This window comes from Peromyscus eremicus, chromosome 1, assembly GCF_949786415.1.
Source record: "Peromyscus eremicus chromosome 1, PerEre_H2_v1, whole genome shotgun sequence".
NCBI classification, from domain to species: Eukaryota; Metazoa; Chordata; class Mammalia; order Rodentia; family Cricetidae; genus Peromyscus; species Peromyscus eremicus.
Genome location: NC_081416.1, coordinates 173,528,881 through 173,547,872, shown reverse-complemented (window position 1 = coordinate 173,547,872; position 18,992 = coordinate 173,528,881). Strand labels below are relative to the sequence as shown.

General features: G+C 48.5%; 1 long non-coding RNA gene across 1 annotated transcript; it reads right to left on the bottom strand.

Annotated features, from left to right (window-relative positions):
• Positions 1–6,307: 6,307 nt before the first annotated feature.
• LOC131902546 (uncharacterized) lies at positions 6,308–11,227 on the bottom strand. The gene is made up of 3 exons (XR_009377089.1): positions 11,189–11,227; positions 9,966–10,581; positions 6,308–6,378 (listed from the first exon to the last, which is right to left on the bottom strand). It is a non-coding gene; the product is annotated as an uncharacterized LOC131902546 (long non-coding RNA).
• Positions 11,228–18,992: the final 7,765 nt, after the last annotated feature.

Sequence of the window (18,992 nt, the reverse complement as noted above, 5' to 3'; positions counted from 1 at the left end):
TTTCCGGAAGACTTGTCTGAGGCTATAAGCTGAATATTTTTGGCTGAGCCATCCTGACTACTGTAAACTTATTTGTATGAATCTTAGCCGCTTCCAGACCTGTCTGTGCTTCTCAAGGCAGTTTGAGAATGAGTGGGTGGAGTTAAGGTGAGTTAGGGTGAGTCGTAGAAGCCGCCTGAGCCCACCCACTTGAGCCCGCCCACCACCGGCGGAAGTCAGACAGAAAAGGTTGCACGTGGAGACGCAGAAGTGGGGAAGGAGAAGGGTTTCAGAACTTTAGCAGAAAGCTTGGAGATAAAGTAACTCTTATTTGCCCGTTTTCTGGCAGAAGTTCCCGCGACTCTGTTATGTGGCCAGGTTTACGCTGCTATGAGGCCAGGTTTACTAGTGCCCGCCCCTATCCGCCAATGTATCCGCCCTTTTGTCCCATGGCTGTAGCCGAGAGAAAAAATAAAAAATTAAAATAACAAACCGGGATCAGACTACAATCTTGGGCGTCCCCAAAGAGTGGAGAGAGATCCATGAATCAGCTCAAGTTCGCCATCCTCTTCGTCAAGGGATGCGAAGGGCTGCAGCTGCACCACACTTGATCCACCCGGTAGACCAAGACACCATTTACTTTCTCGTCAGAAACGAAAATGTGCCGTTGTTGGTGCAACTCGAGGACAACCCCCGGGGTGTCCGTCGCAGAGAACATAGCTCAGACTATGCCGCGAGAACCGTGGACTTACTGTGGTGAAGAATCATGGCGGTAGCCATGTGGGGGTCCAGCAGAGATGGTGAGAGACGCGCACGCGCGCGCGCGCGCGCGCGCGCGCGGTCTTGCGGTCTCGCTGGATGGGGGAAGAGGCGGCAAGCAGCAGCAGTCAGCAGGTCCTCGGTGTTCGGTGGTGTATAAGTCACGGCACCAATGTTGGTTATGCCAGTGGCGCTGCCCCTCGTGGCAGCCATGCCGGTGGAGGAGCATGCTGATTAAAAGAATCATAGCCATGGTTACCTTTTTAGAGCTTTATTGGGGGGGGGGAGAGACAGAAAGACAGAGAGAGAGAGAGAGAGAGAGAGAGAGAGAGAGAGAGAGAGAGAAATGGGGGGAGAGGGAGAGAGGGGGACTGATGGGGAGAAGGAGCGGAAAGGAGAGGGAACAGAGAGAGAGAGCCCACAGAGGGCTCAACCGCTTTTTTAGGCTGGGAAGCTGGCGAAGGCTGATGACATAATTAAAGCACATAAATAAGGACCAAATCCTAACACTGGTGTCACGTTATCAGAAATGACTGAGTGTGTGAAAGGATGTTTATTTCTAAGCAAACACTACATCCACTTTAACCAGAGACTCAGAGCACCCAGAAGTTTGGGGGCTCCTGAAATCATTTCCCCCCGGGTTAAGAGGGTTGACTATATTTTATTCAGAACCCAGGCTCTTAGCCACATTGAAATTCTATTGATGTGTTTTGAGAGGGAGTTGGGAACAGGGTCTCCCTTCGTAGCCCTAGCTGGCCTTGTACTCACATTCCTCCTGACTCATGTCTAACCTGGGTTCCAGGTCTGTGTCCTCAGGCCGGCTGTCTTGCTGTCTTCACTGATGATTTTCCCCCTGGAACAGTTCTCCATTTTCCATATCATTGACAAAGAAATCCCCCTCCCCTCCCACTGTGGTGCCTGGAGAGAGGAGAGGTCACTCACTGGTCACAGACATTTGGAATGGGCGACCATCTTAGAACTGTACCCATTGGAGACCTCACACTGATACTCTCCAGCATCCTCCCTCCTGACCGGATCTATGATGAGTTGGCTGTTTTTCTGGGACAGCGTCATCCTGTCATTGAAATACAGGCTCTGGTGACTGAAGAGCCAGCGGATGGAAAGTCCAGGGTCTTCTGGGAGGCAAATGAGGGCCGGGGAGCTCTGTTAGGTTAATATGGTATTGTTGGCTCGGAGGGAGGGCTATGGCACAGGCTCCATGAAGAAACAGGTGGAGACTCAGAGCAATTCATCTTGGGATCTCAGCCAACTGCAACAGATCTGTCATTCGTGGCCTGTGTGGCCCTGCATCAGCCACTGTGTTTCGTGTCTCTGGTTCCCTGTGGTAGAATATATGGTAAATGACCACTTCAAGCTCTGTAGGATAATCTCCAATGTAATCAGTGACTCAACCTTGGGTAAGTCAACAGTGTGTGTCACCACCTGGCTACACCAGAGAGTTCCCGGATCGGATCCTGGGTAGGCAAGTGGTTACGAGGCACATCTGTCTCCTTTGTTCCTGGCCTTGGGGGGCCCTGGACTTCTTGTGACATCACGTACACCCATCAGAATAACTGGCTAATGGCCTGAGTACCTGTCCAGCTATACTGTCCACACTAAGTCTCAGAAGGAGGTGCCCAAGTGACCTAGCTTAAATGTGGCTGTCTGGTAACTTAGACGCAGAATAAAGCCTTGTTCCTGTTGATTCTAACAGGGAGTCCAATTCCAGTTCTGGAGGAAATCCCCCAGGGCCACTTGGAGTGGAGATTGGGACAGAGGTCTGGAACCAAGGCTTCCTGGTACTCACCTCTCCATGAGGATCCCATGGCTTCCTCAGCCAGGTCCCTGCCTGACTCCACAGGGTCTTTGTTGGGGCCATGTTCATGATAAGAACCCCAAGAGTCAGTCCTGAGGCTGACATCCTTGGGCTGAGCAAACCTCTCCGCATGTGATAAGGTAAAGGATTCTGGTCTGTCTCCACCGTGTGTATCTTGAACTAAATTCTCAAAACCCAGGTTGGAGAAACAATACGAAGGTGAGGTGGGCACAGTCCATCCTGGCTTGACAGTGTAGAGTGGAATGAACCCCACCAGTACCCACAGAGCACAGAGTGACTCACTGTATATGTGGAGAGTCACATGATGGGAGCACTCCCACTGGGTACAGCTGCTCTGGCTCCAGAGTGCGAGCAGCACCGAGCCTTAATCCGCCTTTTGTTTCTCTTGTTTCCCTCTGTGGGTATCTTGCCTGAGAGTTTCCCAAGGGTACAGAGCCTGTGCAAAACTTGGCTGGGAAAAATCCAGCACACTGGGATATTCCTTAATCGAGGATTTGCGTTTGGCATTGTCCCTTTGGAAGCTTAGTTAGGATGTTTTGGGGATATGGAAATCAACTTGCTAAAAGTGTAAATTGGAGAACAATAAAAATGCCCTTGGCTAAGGGAGGGATCTCAGTCCGTGAGAGGCTGAGTCCCCCTGCCGCTGGAAAGGCTAAGACATCCTTAAAGTGTGCTATGTCTTCTTCCCATGGACCCGTGTGAACCCAGACCCGGTCAGCAACAGATGCATATATGTATATCTGTGCACCACACGCATGCCTGATGGCTGTGGAGTCAGAAGAGGAATTTGTATCCCTTGGAATCTGAGATGGTTGTGAACCACAACGTGCATCCTGGGAGTGAACCTGGATCCTTCCAACTGCTGAGCCGTCTCTCCAGATCTTCAGTTCTCAGCTCGGATCCCTTTGTGATTCCAGTCAACCCTGACTGCACTTTCTAGCTGCCCTCACCGGCTGTCTTCCAGACCCCAGAACGAGGCCATTGTGAGGACAGGGGCTGGTCTGACCCTTTTGGAAGTCCCACTGCCTGGAAGAGGCCCGGATACCTGTGCCTGAATGGATGGATACGTGAATGAATGAAGGAATGAACACGTGTGTCAATGAGTGCCCTGGTCTCCTAGGTGTCTACGGTTTCTTTAAGAGCTTCTTTGGTTTGGAGCTCATGAGAGTGCTTCATATTACATGTTGATTTAACCTTCTCCTAGATTTACGTATGACTCTGTAGGTGTGTGTGTGCAAGGGTGAGTGTGTGTGTGTGTGTGTGTGTGTGTGGTGATTGGGTGGAGTGTGTGTGTTTGTGTGTGTGTGTGTGTGTGTGGTGATTGGGTGGAGTGTGTGTGTGTGTGTGTGTGTGTGTGTGTGGTGATTGGGTGGAGTGTGTGTGTGTGTGTGTGTATGTGGTGATTGGGTGGAGTGTGTGTGTGTGGTGACTGGGTTGAGTGTGTGTGTGTGTGTGTGTGTGTGTGTGGTGACAGGGTTGAGTGTGTGTGTGTGTGTGTGTGTGTGTGTTCGTGGCTGGGTTTTGTGTGTGTGTGTGGTAACTGGGTTGAGTGTTTTGTGTGTGTATGTGTGTATGGTGATTGGATTGAGTGTTTTGTGTGTGTGTGTGTGTGTGTGTGTGTGGTGACAGGGTTGAGTGTGTGTGTGTGTGTGTGTGTGTGTGTGTGTGGTGGCTGGGTTGAATGTGTGTATGTGTGTGTGTATGTGTGTGTGGTGACAGGGTTGAGTGTGTGTATGTGTGTGTGTGGTGACAGGGTTGAGTGTGTGTACGGGTGAATGTAGCCCATGCCCTCCTGTGTGTTTGAGTGGGTACGTCAAGTCTCAGCAGCTATAAGAAGACAACTTGAAGGAGCAGGTGCTCTCCTAGCACCCTGTGGATCTGAGAGTTGAACTAAGGTCATCTAGCGTGGCAGCCAGTATTGTTCTTTAGACAGTCACCCTGAGAACGTCAGTCTGCAGAATATGACGGCCGATGTACTGGTGGTGGAAAGCAACAAGGCTAACAAGCATCCGCGGTCCCTGAGAGAACAACAGCTCACCCCAGGACTCCCCTGTTGTGTCCTGGCCTTGGGTCTGTCAGCACCAAAGAAGTCCCTGTCCTTGCTATGTGTCCTTGGGACACAGAGCCCCAGCCAAGCACCCTGCCTGTCCTGTGTTCTCGGTGCTCTGGAAAGGTGGGATGTACTCCCAGCAGGAAGATCACAGAGATGTCTGTGAGGGCTGGAAAGGGACCCACTGAGTAATGCCAGGGGACAGGGATGGACTCATTATCACAGGGTTCTCTGTGCACGGAGTGAGTGATGTGACTTGGCTGGTAGAATGCCTGTCCAGCATCCCCTGGGATCCATTCTCAACACCACATCAACTGCAATGGTGACATAAGCCTGGAATCCCAGCACTTGGGAGGTGAACGCAGGAGGATCAGAAGGTCAAGGTCATCTCCCTTTAATTATTTGTGTATTTAATTTTTGTTTTCCAAGATAGAGTTTCTCTGTGCAGCCCTGGCTGTCCTGGAACTCACAGTGATTTGCCTGCCTCTGCCTCCCAAATGCTAGAATTCAAGGCATGCGGCACCACTGCTCAGCTCAAGGTCATCTTCAGCTACACAGCAAGTACTGGGTAGACTGGGCTACAGTTCTGTTGGTGAGACTTTCCCCTGAGATTTTTAACTGGCTTATTGAGTTTTTCATTTCCAGAGTTGTAATCTGCCAGATTTTAAATTTTACACATAGCTCCCCCCCCCCATAGAGATGAAAAATATAGAGGCGTAGAGTGTTGAAAACAATGGACTGAGATTTCTATGGTTAATCAGAGGTGAGTGTGGCCACCTGCCCTCAGACCTAACACTAGAGATAGTAATGACTTCAGCTCATTTGAAGCTTTCCCTCTGTGTGCGGCATTTGATTATTACATTAAGTCTTTAAAATAATGCCACGAAGTACTGCTTTTTAAGATTTATTATTATTATTATTATTATTATTATTATTATTATTTTGAGACAGGGCTTCTTTATATAGCTCTGGCTGTCCTAGAACTCCATCCGTAGACCAGGCTGTCCTCCAACTCACAGAGGTCCACCTGCCTTTGTCTCCCGAGTGCTGGGATTAAAGGCGTAAGCCACCACTGCCAGGCTATCTTTATTATTTTTTTAAAGATTTATTTATTATGTATACAGTGTTCTGCCTGCATGCCAGAAGAGGGTGTCAGATTTCATTACAGCTGGTTGTGCGCCACCACGTGGTTGCTGGGAATTGAACTCAGGCCCTCTGGAAGAGCAGCCAGTGCTCATAACCTCTGAGCTGTCTCTCTAGCCCTCTTTATTATTTTTAATTGTGTGTGTTCTCTGTGGGTATGCACATGTGAGTGCAGGTGTGTGCAGAGATCAGAGGTGACAGATCCCTTGGCGCTGGAGTCATACAGGGTTATGAGCTATCTGTCATAGGCAGTGGAAGGCAAACTTCATTCCTGTACAGGAGTGGGCTCACTCTTAACCGCTGAGCCGTCACTCCTGCCCCAGGCAAATGCTCTCATTGCCATGCTGGGTTAGGAATCTGAGAGTCAGAGAAGATAAGAATCATGAGCAATGACTGAAAGCACCTTAAGCTACAAAGATTTGCATTTATAAAAGAAAATTTTAATTAATTAATTACATTTTATGTATGTGTGCTCTGCATCTGTGCCTGTATGCCAAAAGAAAGCATCAGATTTTATTGCAGATGGTTGTGAGCCACCATCTGGGAATTGAACTCAGGACCTCTGGAAGAGCAGCCAGTGCTCTTAACTGCTGAGCCATCTCTGCAGCCCCTAAAAAAGAGAATTTCAAATCAGCAATATAACTTTATACTCTAAAAATATGAAATGAAGAAAGAATTAAGAACAAACTAAACCAAAAGCCAGTGGAAGAGTAGGATATGGAAGTGTGAACTAGAATTTCAGCATTCGGGAGGCTGAGGCAGGAGGATTTCAAGTTTGAGACTGATTTAGGCTACATAGTGAGGCCTCTGTATCAGAAAAGAAAAGAACAACACAATGAAAACCCCACCTCTAACCTCACAATAATGCTAGTGGGAGGCAGAGATAAAGAACAGAGGAAAGATGTATAAAACAGACGAGAAAAATCAATGCACCAAAAGTTGGTCCTTCAAAAATCATTAGTAATATTGACAACCTTAACTCAGATTAATTTTGAAAAAAAAGAAAAAAGTAATGTTACTTGTTTGGTTGGAGCCCCCGGCTCACCCCTGCATGGTCCAGAAAGCCCCATCTCTCTCTCTCTCTCTCTCTCTCTCTCTCTCTCTCTCTCTCTCTCTCTCTCTCTCTCTCTCTCTCTCAACCCCAACCGCTCAGAGAGTCTCTGTACAAAGGAAAAGTCCCAAAAAGCTCAGTTCCAGTCTTGGCGGGCACTGCAGCCTCCTCCCCTGAAGGTGCCCAGCTGCTCAAGTCCCCGTCTAAGCGCTCAGCTTTTGACCACACTTGGGCACAAACCCAGCTTGTGGTGGACACATCATCACCCCTTGCCTACAGCCTATAAAATCTCCCTGCTTTAGTTCAGGGGCGAGAATTCTTTGCCCTTGATCTCTGGGACTGGAGAACCCACCTGGGTGTTGCTTTGCTCTCAGTTCGGCTTGATCCAGCTTACTGCATTGGTGGAGAAACTTATTGAGGCGGGGGTGGTGGTGGTGAGGGGGGCAGATAACTTATTATTACTAACAATAGAAGTGAAATTTGAGGCCTTACTCTCCATTCTTAGAATACTAAGAATTCCATGAGTACTCAATAGTTATGTACTAACTGTAGAGTGACTTACATGAAACAGACACATTCCAAGAAGCCCCAGACCCTACAGAGATGGAAGCATGAAGAGGCACAAAATTGATTCAATGAATAACTCCTGAATCAATAAAGACATTTGACAAAGGCGAACACTTTTCAACGATGAAAACAGACGAACTAGGGGTAGAAGAGAAGCCAGTGCAGCAGAGGCGCACATGAAAAACCACTGCCACCTCAGCATTCAGTGAGGACACTGATGCTTCCCTCTAAGACCAGGATCTTCACAAGGATGCTGCGGCACCCACTTCTGTATTCCCTTAGGAGTCCCAGACAGAACACTTAGCAAGACAAAGAAATGAAGGGTGTGCAGTTGTAAGGCAGAAAAATGTCTGCAGATGACATTTCACTAGAAATTTATAAAGATGCTACAGAAAGTTTTTAAGCTAATAATCGAAATCTACAAAGTTGGAGGTAACAAAATGAACATATCCACATGTGTTGTATTTCTGTAAGCTAGCTAGTACTGACCATCAACAATTACCTTTTGTGTTTTTTCACAGGCAGAGAGACAGAAGTAAATAGAGGTTACAAGGGACGGGGGGCTGAAGGGACTGGGACTGTTTACAAAGGTTTGGAAATGGACAATGGTGGTCACACAACAATATGAACGTACTTCATGTCCCAACTTCACAATGGCTAATGTGGGAAACGTTACGTTTTTATGTTACTATGCTTTAAAAAGAAACAAACAAAAAACCAATTACTTGAAAAAAAAAAAAGAACCTTTTTTGTTTGTTTGTTTGTTTGTTCCAGACAGGGTTTCTCTGTGTAGCCCTGGCTGTCCTGGAACTCATTCTGTGGACCAGCCTGGCCTTGAACTCAGAGATCCACCTGCCTCCTGTGTGCCACCACCGCCTGGTTTACTTAAGCTCTCTTAACTGCTTTGCAATTCTGTTTTACTATACTGATGACCTTAAAAAACAGATTTATTTATTATTTTTATTTAATGTGCCTGTGTCTGGCTCCTGCTGAGGCCATAAGAGGGCACTGGTTCCCCAAGAACTAGAGTTAAGATCTACGGTAAGCCACCATGTGGGTCCAGGAAACCCAACCCTGGTCCTCTTCAGGAACATCAAGCACTCTTTTTTTGTTTGTTTGTTTGGTTAGTTAGTTGGTTGGTTGGTTGGTTTTTGTTGTTGTTAAGTTTGGGTTAACAGGCACTTATCACCACTGGCTGGCTTTGTGTCTTAATTGTTGATTTTCTCCACTTTGCATACAATTGACAACACACACACACACACACACACACACACACACACACACACACACACTGCTGTAGGAGGAGAGGAGGGGTCATTCATGACTAGGCAGACTGGGAGATTCCTTTTGGAAGTAGAGTGATGGGAGGCCTCACACTGATATTCTCCAGCATCCTCCCCCCACAGGATCTACATTGATTGAGCCTGTGTGTGTGTGTGTGTGTGTGTGTGTGTGTGTGTGTGTGTGTGTGTAAGACAATGTTGTCTTGTCATTGAGAGTCAGGCTCTGATTATTGAAGATCCAGTCGATGGAGATGCCAGTATCAAATGGCACGTACATGGGGGTCACAGAGCCCTGTTCCTGGACTGTAGTGTCAGTAGCTTGGAGGGAGGGCCAGCCACAGGCTCTGTAAAGAAGTGGAGGAGGGGACCAAGAGACAGTCGGTCATCTTCAGTGATCTCAGTCAGCTCTCTCTGGCCCACAGACACCTAATGAGTCCTTTGGGGTGGAGGAGTCAGAGCTGAGACCGTAGGCAGCTAGCTTGTGCTTTGGTCCCGCCACTCCTGGTAGATGACCATTGCTGTGTCTGTAAGGTGACCTTAGACCTGGAGTAGGAGAGATGCCCAGATCATCAGAGACCATTGCTATCTGCCTACCAGAGAAGTCCCTGGGATGGACCCCTAAGGACACTAAACAGGAGGGTCCATCTCATCTCCCCATGGCATCTCAGAAGACCATCAGAACAGGCGGCTAGGGGTCTGGGTGGCTGTCTTCCTTTGATCTCCATGCTGAGATGCAGAAGGAGATGCCCAGGTGACCAAGCTTAACTGCTGTACTACACAGGCTGGCTCCGGACTCCATGAGACTTGGGCAAATGGTACAGCATTGCTCCCTGTCAGCTAAAGCAGGAAGTCAATCCCAAAGCCATCTGAGTGGAGATTGGGACAGAGGTCTGGAGCTGGGGCTTCCTGATGCTCACGTCTGTGTGAGGATCCCATTATTTCTTCAGCCAGGCCCAGCCTGACTCTCCCATCCAGGGTCTTTCTCAGGGCCATGTTCATGATGGCACCCAGGAGTCTGGGCTGAGGCTGACTTCCATGGGCTGAGTTACGTATGCAGCACAGGCCTGCTCTTCCCAGGCGGAGTCAGGTGAGGGATTCTGATCTGTTGCAATCTGTCTCTATAATGCACTTGCTGCACTAAATCCTCAAACCAAAATGTGAGGACTCAATGCAGTGGGGGCACAATCTGTGCCTGACGTGTGTGTGTGTGTGTGTGTGTGTGTGTGTGTGTGTGTGTGTGTGTGTGTACAGTGGTATCACCCCCCACCAGTACCTAGAGGTCACAGAGTCACTTACTGTACATGTGGAGATTCACATACGGAAGGTTCATAGCGTGTAGTATCTGTGTTCCATTGGAGTGACCTTCCACAGCAGCAGGGACCCATTGGTGTACGGTGTCTCTCTACCACTGTATACACTCACCAACCTACTTGAATTAGTGGCTGTGGCATATTGCCCGATTTCAAAGACCTTAGCTGGAAATGGCAGTTTGTACCAGCAAAAACCTCCCAAGGTTCTCTGGCAGATTATAATCAAGGGGAAGAACATTTTCCCCTCAGCGGCATTCAGGAGCGTTACATCAATGGTGATGTATTCAGTGGTGAGAGAGTCCCAGCAGGTTAAAAACGAGGCTAAAATGGAAGATGGCGACCTGGGTCCTGAGCAGGCACGGTCCTCCCTCGGCCTAGCTGGACTGGTGAGGTGTGCCTGTGGTACATGCGGTGAAAGCAAGATGACCTCCGTTCCCTCAGTGACCCGAATCTGTCATTTCCTCTGTCGGAGCTCTCTCCTCGGGTGTCTGCGTGGTTCATCCCCACTGCCCTCAGATCTTCCTCACACCCGCAGCGCTTGGTGGAGACGATGCCTTCGCTGACCAAGTCCTCTAGAGTCCCTGGCTCTTCACTCTCTGACCCTTAAAGAACGAAACAACACAGTTCCCTCTGTGCTTCTGATCAACCCCTCACTGCACCTTCGACTGCCCTTGATGGCTGTCTTCCAGTCCACTAGAAGTAGGCCAGTGTGCAGACAGGGCTGCTCTGCTCTTTTTGGAAGGTCAAGGGCCTGCAGAAGGCTTAAACGCTAGTGAGTGGATGAATGGATGAATGTCTCAGGTCCAATGGGAATCTACACTTTACTTATACATTTCTCAAGTTTGGAAATAATGAGTGTTCAGTGTCCCAGGTTGTCTTCATTGTCTTTTAGACATTTCTAAATGTATTTTCTGTCCATCTCTGTGTGTGTGTGTGTGTGTGTGTGTTAGGGTGTGTGTGTAGGGGGTGGTTGTCTGGGAGCAGGCATGTCCATCTACTCCTGTGTGTATGGTTTGGTAGATGCCACAACGACAATCTAGAGGTCAGAGGACAGCTTGAGGGAGTGGGGTCTCACCTATAACCACGTGGAAACAGGTTGAACTGAGATGGTCAGGCATGGCAGTCAGTATCCAGTGAGTTGAACCATCTAATTCCTCTCCCCACCCCCACCCCCGAGATAGATATATATATATATATATAAAGAGTCACCTTGTGATGGCTTGGAAATATCAATCTTCACAACTTTGAGTAGGAAACATTCTGGCTCCGCCCCACCTCCTCTGTCCCCCGTCCCCGTGCCCCTTAGCATTTCCTGTTCACCAATGCCTTCCCGCTGCTGAGCCGCTGCCCCCGCTCCCCATGTCCTTTCCTCTGGGGCTCAAACACAAATCCCCATTCTTCTTTTAAGTTCTCTGGCTCCTTAGAGTCGCTGAGCTCTGCTCCTACACGCGCTGTCCAAGAACGGCCTCCCCACCTGCCCGCAGGACACCCAGCAGGTGGTGCGCCCTCTGCAGGAAGGTACAGGAAGGGCCTCCATGACCGCTGCTGCCTGCTCTGTCTTCCCCTTGAGAGAAAACACATTGGGGGGCTGATAAGCATCCAGGTGTCCCACGAGAACAGCAGCTCACCCCAGAGCTGAACTGGGCTGTGTCCTGACCTTGCTCTCTCAGCACCAAAGTGGAAGCCTCTGACTTCCCTATGTGTCCTGTGGCACAGAGAGAGACCCATGTGGGCACCCAGTCTGATCTGTGTCCTCGACGCTCTGAGGTGGCATTTACTCCCAGCGGGAAGATGACAGAGATGAATCATGGGATAGCATGGGGCCATCTGAGAAATGACCAGGAAAGGGGCCTGGTCCATTATGACTGGAGTCACCCGTCAGGGTTCTGGTCCAGGGCAGAGGCTGAGAGACAGCTGTGTCTGGACTTTGAGGGTGTGAGGAAGGGGACATTTACGTCCTGGAAGAGGACTGTGGCTCCATCTTACTATGGAGGGTCCCAGGGAGGCAATGCCACCCCCAGTGTTGGCTGAGTCCCGCATCTGGCCAGCCCATGCCCTCCCCGACCCATCTAGGAAGCCTGGGTGATCCCCCTGTGGTCACTCTGTCTTTCCCCATGGAAGATGCCAGCAGGGAGGGGACCGCACAGGTCCCTGGAACGGCACAGTGCTCGGGTGCAGGAAGACGCCAGGAGATCACACAGACTTGTGGGAGGGAGCTCTGGTCAGCTGGGGCAGGGGTGGAAGCCAGGCTGCAAATACTGTTCTGAGTGTTGATGTGTCCTGATGCCGCCCCCTGGTGATCAGCGGGAGAACTGCAGCTCATGTCTGGGAGCTGTTCACATCAGCAGAGCCTGTTACCTTTTGGGTCCTGGAGAGAATCCCTTGAACCCAATTCCCCAGGACAAGGCCTTGCCGGGAGGACCTGTGTCTCTGTCCATCTGCTTGGGGACCCTGACCTTCTTGTGAAGTGTCATGAACCCATCAGGACAGTTGGCTGATGGCCTGGGCACCTGTCCAGCCATGATCTCCAGGCTGCATCTCAGGAGATGCCCTAGAGACCGAGACTAAATGTGGCTGACACAGCAGTGCATGGCTGGTTCCACATCCTATGGAGATGTCAGCACTAGATAAAGTCTTGTTCACTCGCAGCTCTAACGGGCAGTCAGATTCCAGACCTGGAGAGAATCTAAGCAGGGTCGCCTGGGCTGGAGCCTGGGACTAGCTGTGGCAGGCAGGGCTCCCTGCTGCTCACCTCTCTGTGAGGACTCCATACTGTCCTCAGCCAGGCCCTGCCTGACACCCAGACTCCCTCGGGGCCATGTTCATGGTGAAACCCCATCAGTCTGACATCCTTGGGTTGAGTTACCTGCCACAACCCCTCCTGTCTGCAGGGTGGAGTCTGGTGAGGGGTTGAAATCTCCTCCAGGTTGTCTCTGCCATGTGTGTCCTGCACTAAATGCTCAACACACACAACACACACGGAGACACAATACAGAGGAAGACAGGCACAGGCCGGGCCTGACTGTACCGAGTGTGTAGATTAGAATTAACCCATCCAGCACCCGGAGAGCACAGAGAACCACTTACTGTGTACATGGATGAATGCTGTGGAATATTTAACTATGTAAAGATGTGCTACAGTTTTTTATGCTGCCTTTGTTTGATGATGTAAGGATGTGTATTTAATGACGTAAAGATGTGTTGCATTTGTTTCACCTAATTGGTCCAATGAAGAGCTGAACCTCCAGTAGCTAGGCAGAGAAAGGATAGGCGAGCTGACGGGCAGGGAGCATAAGTAGGAGGAGAAATCTAGGCTCCAGCGAGAAAAGAGAAGAAGAATGGAGAGGATGAGGGAGAAAGAGAGGGACATGGCTGGGGCAAGAAGCCAGGCAGCCGCCAGACAGACAGACAGACAGACAGACAGACAGGAGAAGCAGTGAAAGGAAGATATTCAGAAAGAAAGACAAGAAAAAAGCCCCGAGGCAAAAGGTAGGTAAAGAGAAACAGGTTAATTTAAGTTAAAAGAGCCAGCCAGAAATGAGCCTAAGCTGGGCAGAGCATTCATAACTAATAAGAAGAAATCTCCCTGTCATGATTTGGGAGCTGGGTGGTGGCCAAAAATAAACATCCTGGTACAGATGAAAACAGGTTTGTTCATTTTTAATATATGTACCTAAACATCATAGAATGTGGAATCCAGTGTGTTTCTGGGTGATGTTCTGGAACAGAAGGGATCCTCTGGAATATTTTGTTTCTGTACCTCTGTGCTTAGGCCCCAGCCTACAGAAATCAAGGCCCATTACACGTCATGCAATTTTATGACTGGTGCCTACAGTGACCCTTTGGTACTAGGACCAGGCTTGATGATTCTCTGGCAGATTCGAGACCCGTGGAAGAAACATTCCCCTCGGCATGTGGGACGGCAGCATGGGAGGCACCGGTAGGCAGGAATTCTTCAGGGGCCGGAGGAATCCAGCAGGCTAAACACCAGGCTAGAAATAAAAAGAGAAATCCATCAATATTGAAACCTTTGTCTTGAGTGGAAAGATGGGGTTCTATATCCTGAACAGATGTGTTCAGACCTCAACCTAGGACTGTGGGTGAGGGTGTTTGTCTTACTAGGTGAAGGAATCAACATGACCTCCATTCCCTGAACCTGTCAATACACCTGTATGGACTCTCTCCTTGGGACTCTGCATGGCTCACTACTCACTGCCCTTAAATCCCTGCTCACTGTCAGTCCTTGGAGGAGGTAGATGCCTTCCCTGGATCTTCTAATCTAGACCCTGGCTCTTGACTTTCTCTGTTTTAACCTCTGTTTCTTGTGGTTCCAATAACCCCTTGACATCACTTCTAAAGGCCCTTGATGGTGTTACAATCCATTAGAACTGGGGTTTCCTGAGGACAGGAATTGGTCTACTCTATTTGGAAGGTACAGTGCCTGGAAAAGGCTCAGGCAGCCATGAATCAATCTATCAATGAGTGTCCCAGGGTCCTGCATGTCCTAGGTGCAGTCAGAAATCCTCAGGTTTTAATCTAATAGCAGTTAATACCACAGTTTGGTTTAATTTTGTTTATAGTGTGTGTGTGTGTGTGTGTGTGTGTGTGTGTGTGTGTGTGTGTACATTCTATAGCAAGTATGTGGAGGTCAGAGTCCAACATAGATTACTTGATTTCTCCCCCTCTCTCTTTTTGTTTTTTTGGGTTTTTGTTTGTTTGTTTTTTCAGACAAGGTTTCTCTGTGTAGCCCTGACTGCCCTGGAGCTTGCTCTGTAGATCAGTCTGACCTCAAACTCAAATATCCACCTGCCTCTGCCTCCCACATGCTGGGATTAAAGGCGTGCACCACCACTGCCCTGCTGTTAGTTCTCTCCTTAATCTGGGGTCTGAGGATTGAAATCAAACCATCAGTCTTGCATTAAGTTCCTCTAACCTTGCAGGCATCTCACTGGCCCACCCGTTTGATGTTTTTGGAAAGTCACCCTCCCTGTTTCAGTTGGGAACATCAGTCTGCAGAATAAAGTGGCCAAAGTCATTAGCTTTGGAGAACATCTGCTTCTCCTCCCCTGTTCCCTTACCATGTCCTGCTCCCTGAGAGCTGCCCGCTGCTGAGCCTCTGTCCCCCGACCCCGTGTCTCCTCCCCTCAGGCTGCAGACAGACAGACACCCTGAGTCTCCTCTCAGGCCCCTGTGCTCCTAGGGAGACCCCAGCCAGTCTCTGAGCTTCAGGGGAGGGTCTCATCCCCTGTCTGTCAGGACACAGCTCTGCACCTTTAGACCAGATCCCGCAGCCTCAATCAGGGTGTGCTCCCTCAGCTGCTAGGTAAGACCAACCTGAGCCCTGATGTGACGGCTCTGTCTGTGGAACCTTGTTCTCAGTGTTCCTTGTGACTTACACTGTGCTGAACTATGTCATGAGATGTGACACTCCCCAGAAGTGCTAACAGGGCAGAAGCAACAGGACTTTTCCTTTGTTCTGGGAAGTGGTCCAGGATTCCTCAGGGAAAGTGCTCAGGGATCTGGTCCTGAGATGAAGGCTGCTGTCTGAAGAGGTTCTGTGGCCCCACTTTCCACCCCTCTCATGGATGGAAGTGCCTCCCTTCCATCCCTCTCCCACTCCATCCCCCCTCATTTTCATCATAATGAAGCTCTTCTCTGGGGTTTGAAGGAAAGCCTTTTCTTTCCTTAAGTCCCCTGCATGTCTAGATTCTCCCACATCTTACTGTTTCTGCATGATCCTCTCCTCCAAGCTCCAGGCCCCATCGTGGCCTTAAAACTCTTTTAATAGGTTTTCTGTCCCCTGATAATAGCTTTCTCCATTGGCGCAGTGGGCCAGATCAAGCCGAATTGAAAAAGTATAACAACGGTTTATTTGAGCAAAGCAACACCCAGGCAGGTTCTCCAGTCCCAGAGATCAAGGCTGGAGAAGCTGCACACCTGAACTAAAGCAAGGAGATTATATAGTTTTCAGGCGAGGGGTGATGATGTGTCCACCACAAGCTGGCTTTGTGCCCAAGTATGATCAAAAGCTGAACGCTTTAGGTGGGGACTTGGGCTGCTGGCAACTTCAGGGTCAGAGCTGCCAGAGCTGCCAAGAATGTGGAACTGGGTGTTTGGGCACCTTTTCTTTGTTGGAAAGTCTCTGAGAGGGCAGGGTTTGGAGAGACAGGATTGGGGCTTTCCGAATCACGGAGAGGTGAGTTTGAGGTTCCAACCGAACATCCTGACCTTTTTGGATATATGGGTGTGTTTCAAATCTGGCTACTTCCTGTTGGCATTGAATGATGTGGGGAGGAGGACAATTGTTCTTCAGACAGTTTGTGGAGTGACTCGATATTATTTTCCACCAGGCCAGATTCCTTGACACAGTAGCAGCACTCTTTCCCCAGGAACATGCAGTTATCTGAACAACAGCTGGAACAGACTTACACCTTGGTGTCACAGCAAAGGCTATGGCTTCAGGTTAAAAGGCATGAACATTTTTCCTATGTCTAGAGAGCCTGGTTTTAGCCTGATGAAACTCACCTTTAAGTCTATACTCAGAAGACAACCACAGGAAATTTAAAATCTTGAGCTTGTGACTGAACAGTAACAAGTCAGTGCTCTATCAGTTTATCAGAACTCCATTTACCAATGCTAAAACTCTGAACCTCCGAAAGTCCAGTGTCACATTACCATAGAAAGGGGACAGAAGTCTGAAACATCTTTATACACCTTAAATCGTTTACTTATACCTTTATTGTTTACATTTATACATCTTAAATCATTTTCTGTGTTCCTTCAGTGGAAAGTTACCTCTGAAACCTGTTTGTCCTTCACTATGAAGCCTGTGAAGAAGGCAAACCTGTTTATAGTTTTAATAAGAAACTTAACAAATGAACTACCAGGGTGGTGGTAGCCTCGAGTGGTGGGGGGCTGTTAAACTGGTGAAGCTGTCAGTACAGTCACCAAACACCATCAGATCTCAGAAGGATAAATGTCACCCGAGTAAGCAGAGGTGAAGCAGCTTCCCAATCTACTAAAAATGTCAGGGACTTCCGGCTCCCTAGACAGCTCCCCAGGGTCCTCCATGGTCACTGGGGACAGAGGTCCCAGGGCAGCATCAGTCTTTGGCTGCCAGGTCCAGACGATCTGGACTTTCCTATGGGGTATGAACTCGGGGTGGGGGTGGGGGCCAGCCTACCTTGTCTAGGCAAAGCAGGGCAATCAGTCCCCAGTGTCCTGTTGTCCACCGTCTGGACAGGGCCTTGGCAGCAGCTGAGGTGAAAGGCAGTTTTTTTCCACCCCGTGACCAGCTTTGCCACATTTGAAACAAGCTCCAGGTAGAGGTTCTTCTGTGCCCAGCCATCGTCTTTGGAGGAGGTAGGGGTACTGCCAGGAACTGGCATGTCTCTCTACCACAAAAAACGCTTTTTAAAAAATATTTTAAATGCCATACTCTCAGATCTCTAAAACATTTGAGGATTAAGATCATACATTAACAGAGACATTATAATAAAATGTCTTAAAATTTTTAAGATGTCCCATAGCCTTACAAATTTAAGTATTTTAAAACTGTTTCTTTAAAATATCCAGTTTACTTACACTTTCTGTAAAACTTTAAAATTTTCTTTTAAAGAAGTTTAAGATTTCTGGTAATATTCTGGTAATATCCAACTAAAGTACCTTTTTTTTATTTCCAGAATGAAGACGTAGAGCACAACCATAATTTGTAGAGGGCAAAACCAAGTTTCAACAGTGTAAACAACTCAGTGTCTCTAAAATCAATACCAAGTGGATTACTCTTACATTACAAAATCCGGCTGCCAGCAAGATACGTCCCTGTCCGTGAATGCGTGGAGGTGCAGCTTTACCACCTCTTTACACCAGCACTGAGTTACATCCTACCTTCTATAAACCTTGTTTTCAAAACGGGACAGGAATTATCACACAAAAATCCATCCTAATCCACAACATCTTGGAGACCTGTCATCGCCTCCTTGGTAGGCCCACCCCACCGTGGTCATCTTTAATCAAGATGGCATGAAGTCACATGACCACCCTCTTTTCCAACCCTAGTCAAAATGGCGACTGCCCACGTGGCTGCACTTAGATTAGCCAGGATGGTGAAAAACCGTGTGTTAGTTCCTAGAACAGCTCCAATTCGGAGCTTACAAGTGTTTAGTAAATTTTTGTTACAGATTTTTTAACCATTAAAAATTGGGATTCCCTTAGCTGTTTTTTAATAAAGTAGAACAGCGTGAAACAACTTTAATATTATTTATACCCAAATGACATATAAATCTGTGATATGACATCAGATTCAGTGGCCAGAAAGCCCAGAGGTAAGTTCTGAGCCTAGGCAGTAGTTTCAACAGTAACAGCTGAGCTAGCACCAAGACACGGGAACATAGTAAACTCATGCATCCAAAACCAGTCAGAAACGAACGTGCAGTGGCCACACACATTACAGATTTAATTGAGCTTGACACAGTTCTGTTTGGCTCCGTATCTGCAAGAAGACTAACAGGCTCAGCTCCACACATACATACAAAATAGACAAAACTTTTCTAACACCAAGACCAACAGAACTTTCCACAGGACACAGACTTGGTCACAAATTCCGCAGAGTTTTAAACCGTGTGGAGGGGCAGAGAGAGGGTGTCAAAAGAAGAACATTGTCAGGGTGGTCAGGCTGCCTGCAAGGCAGGAGAAAACCAGGAGGTAGGAGAGAAGGAGGTTGTGGAATCAAATTTACAGACAAATGATCCGTACATACCCATTATTGAGGGTTAGCTCAGTAGGTACTGTAAGAGAGAACAGGCTTGTGCTAGACACACAGCAGCTGGCCTCTCCGGCTCTAACTCTCACAAGTGCAAGGGCAGGACATTTTCGAAGTTCGGGGTGAGAGAGCAGACAGAAATAAACAGGAAGATTGGGGATCTATTGCCGGTGGATTGGGCGGGTAGGATCCCAGCATCAATGAAAAGATTTTTTTAAGTGGTGAAGTGGGTACCTTTTGGTGCAGGGGGAG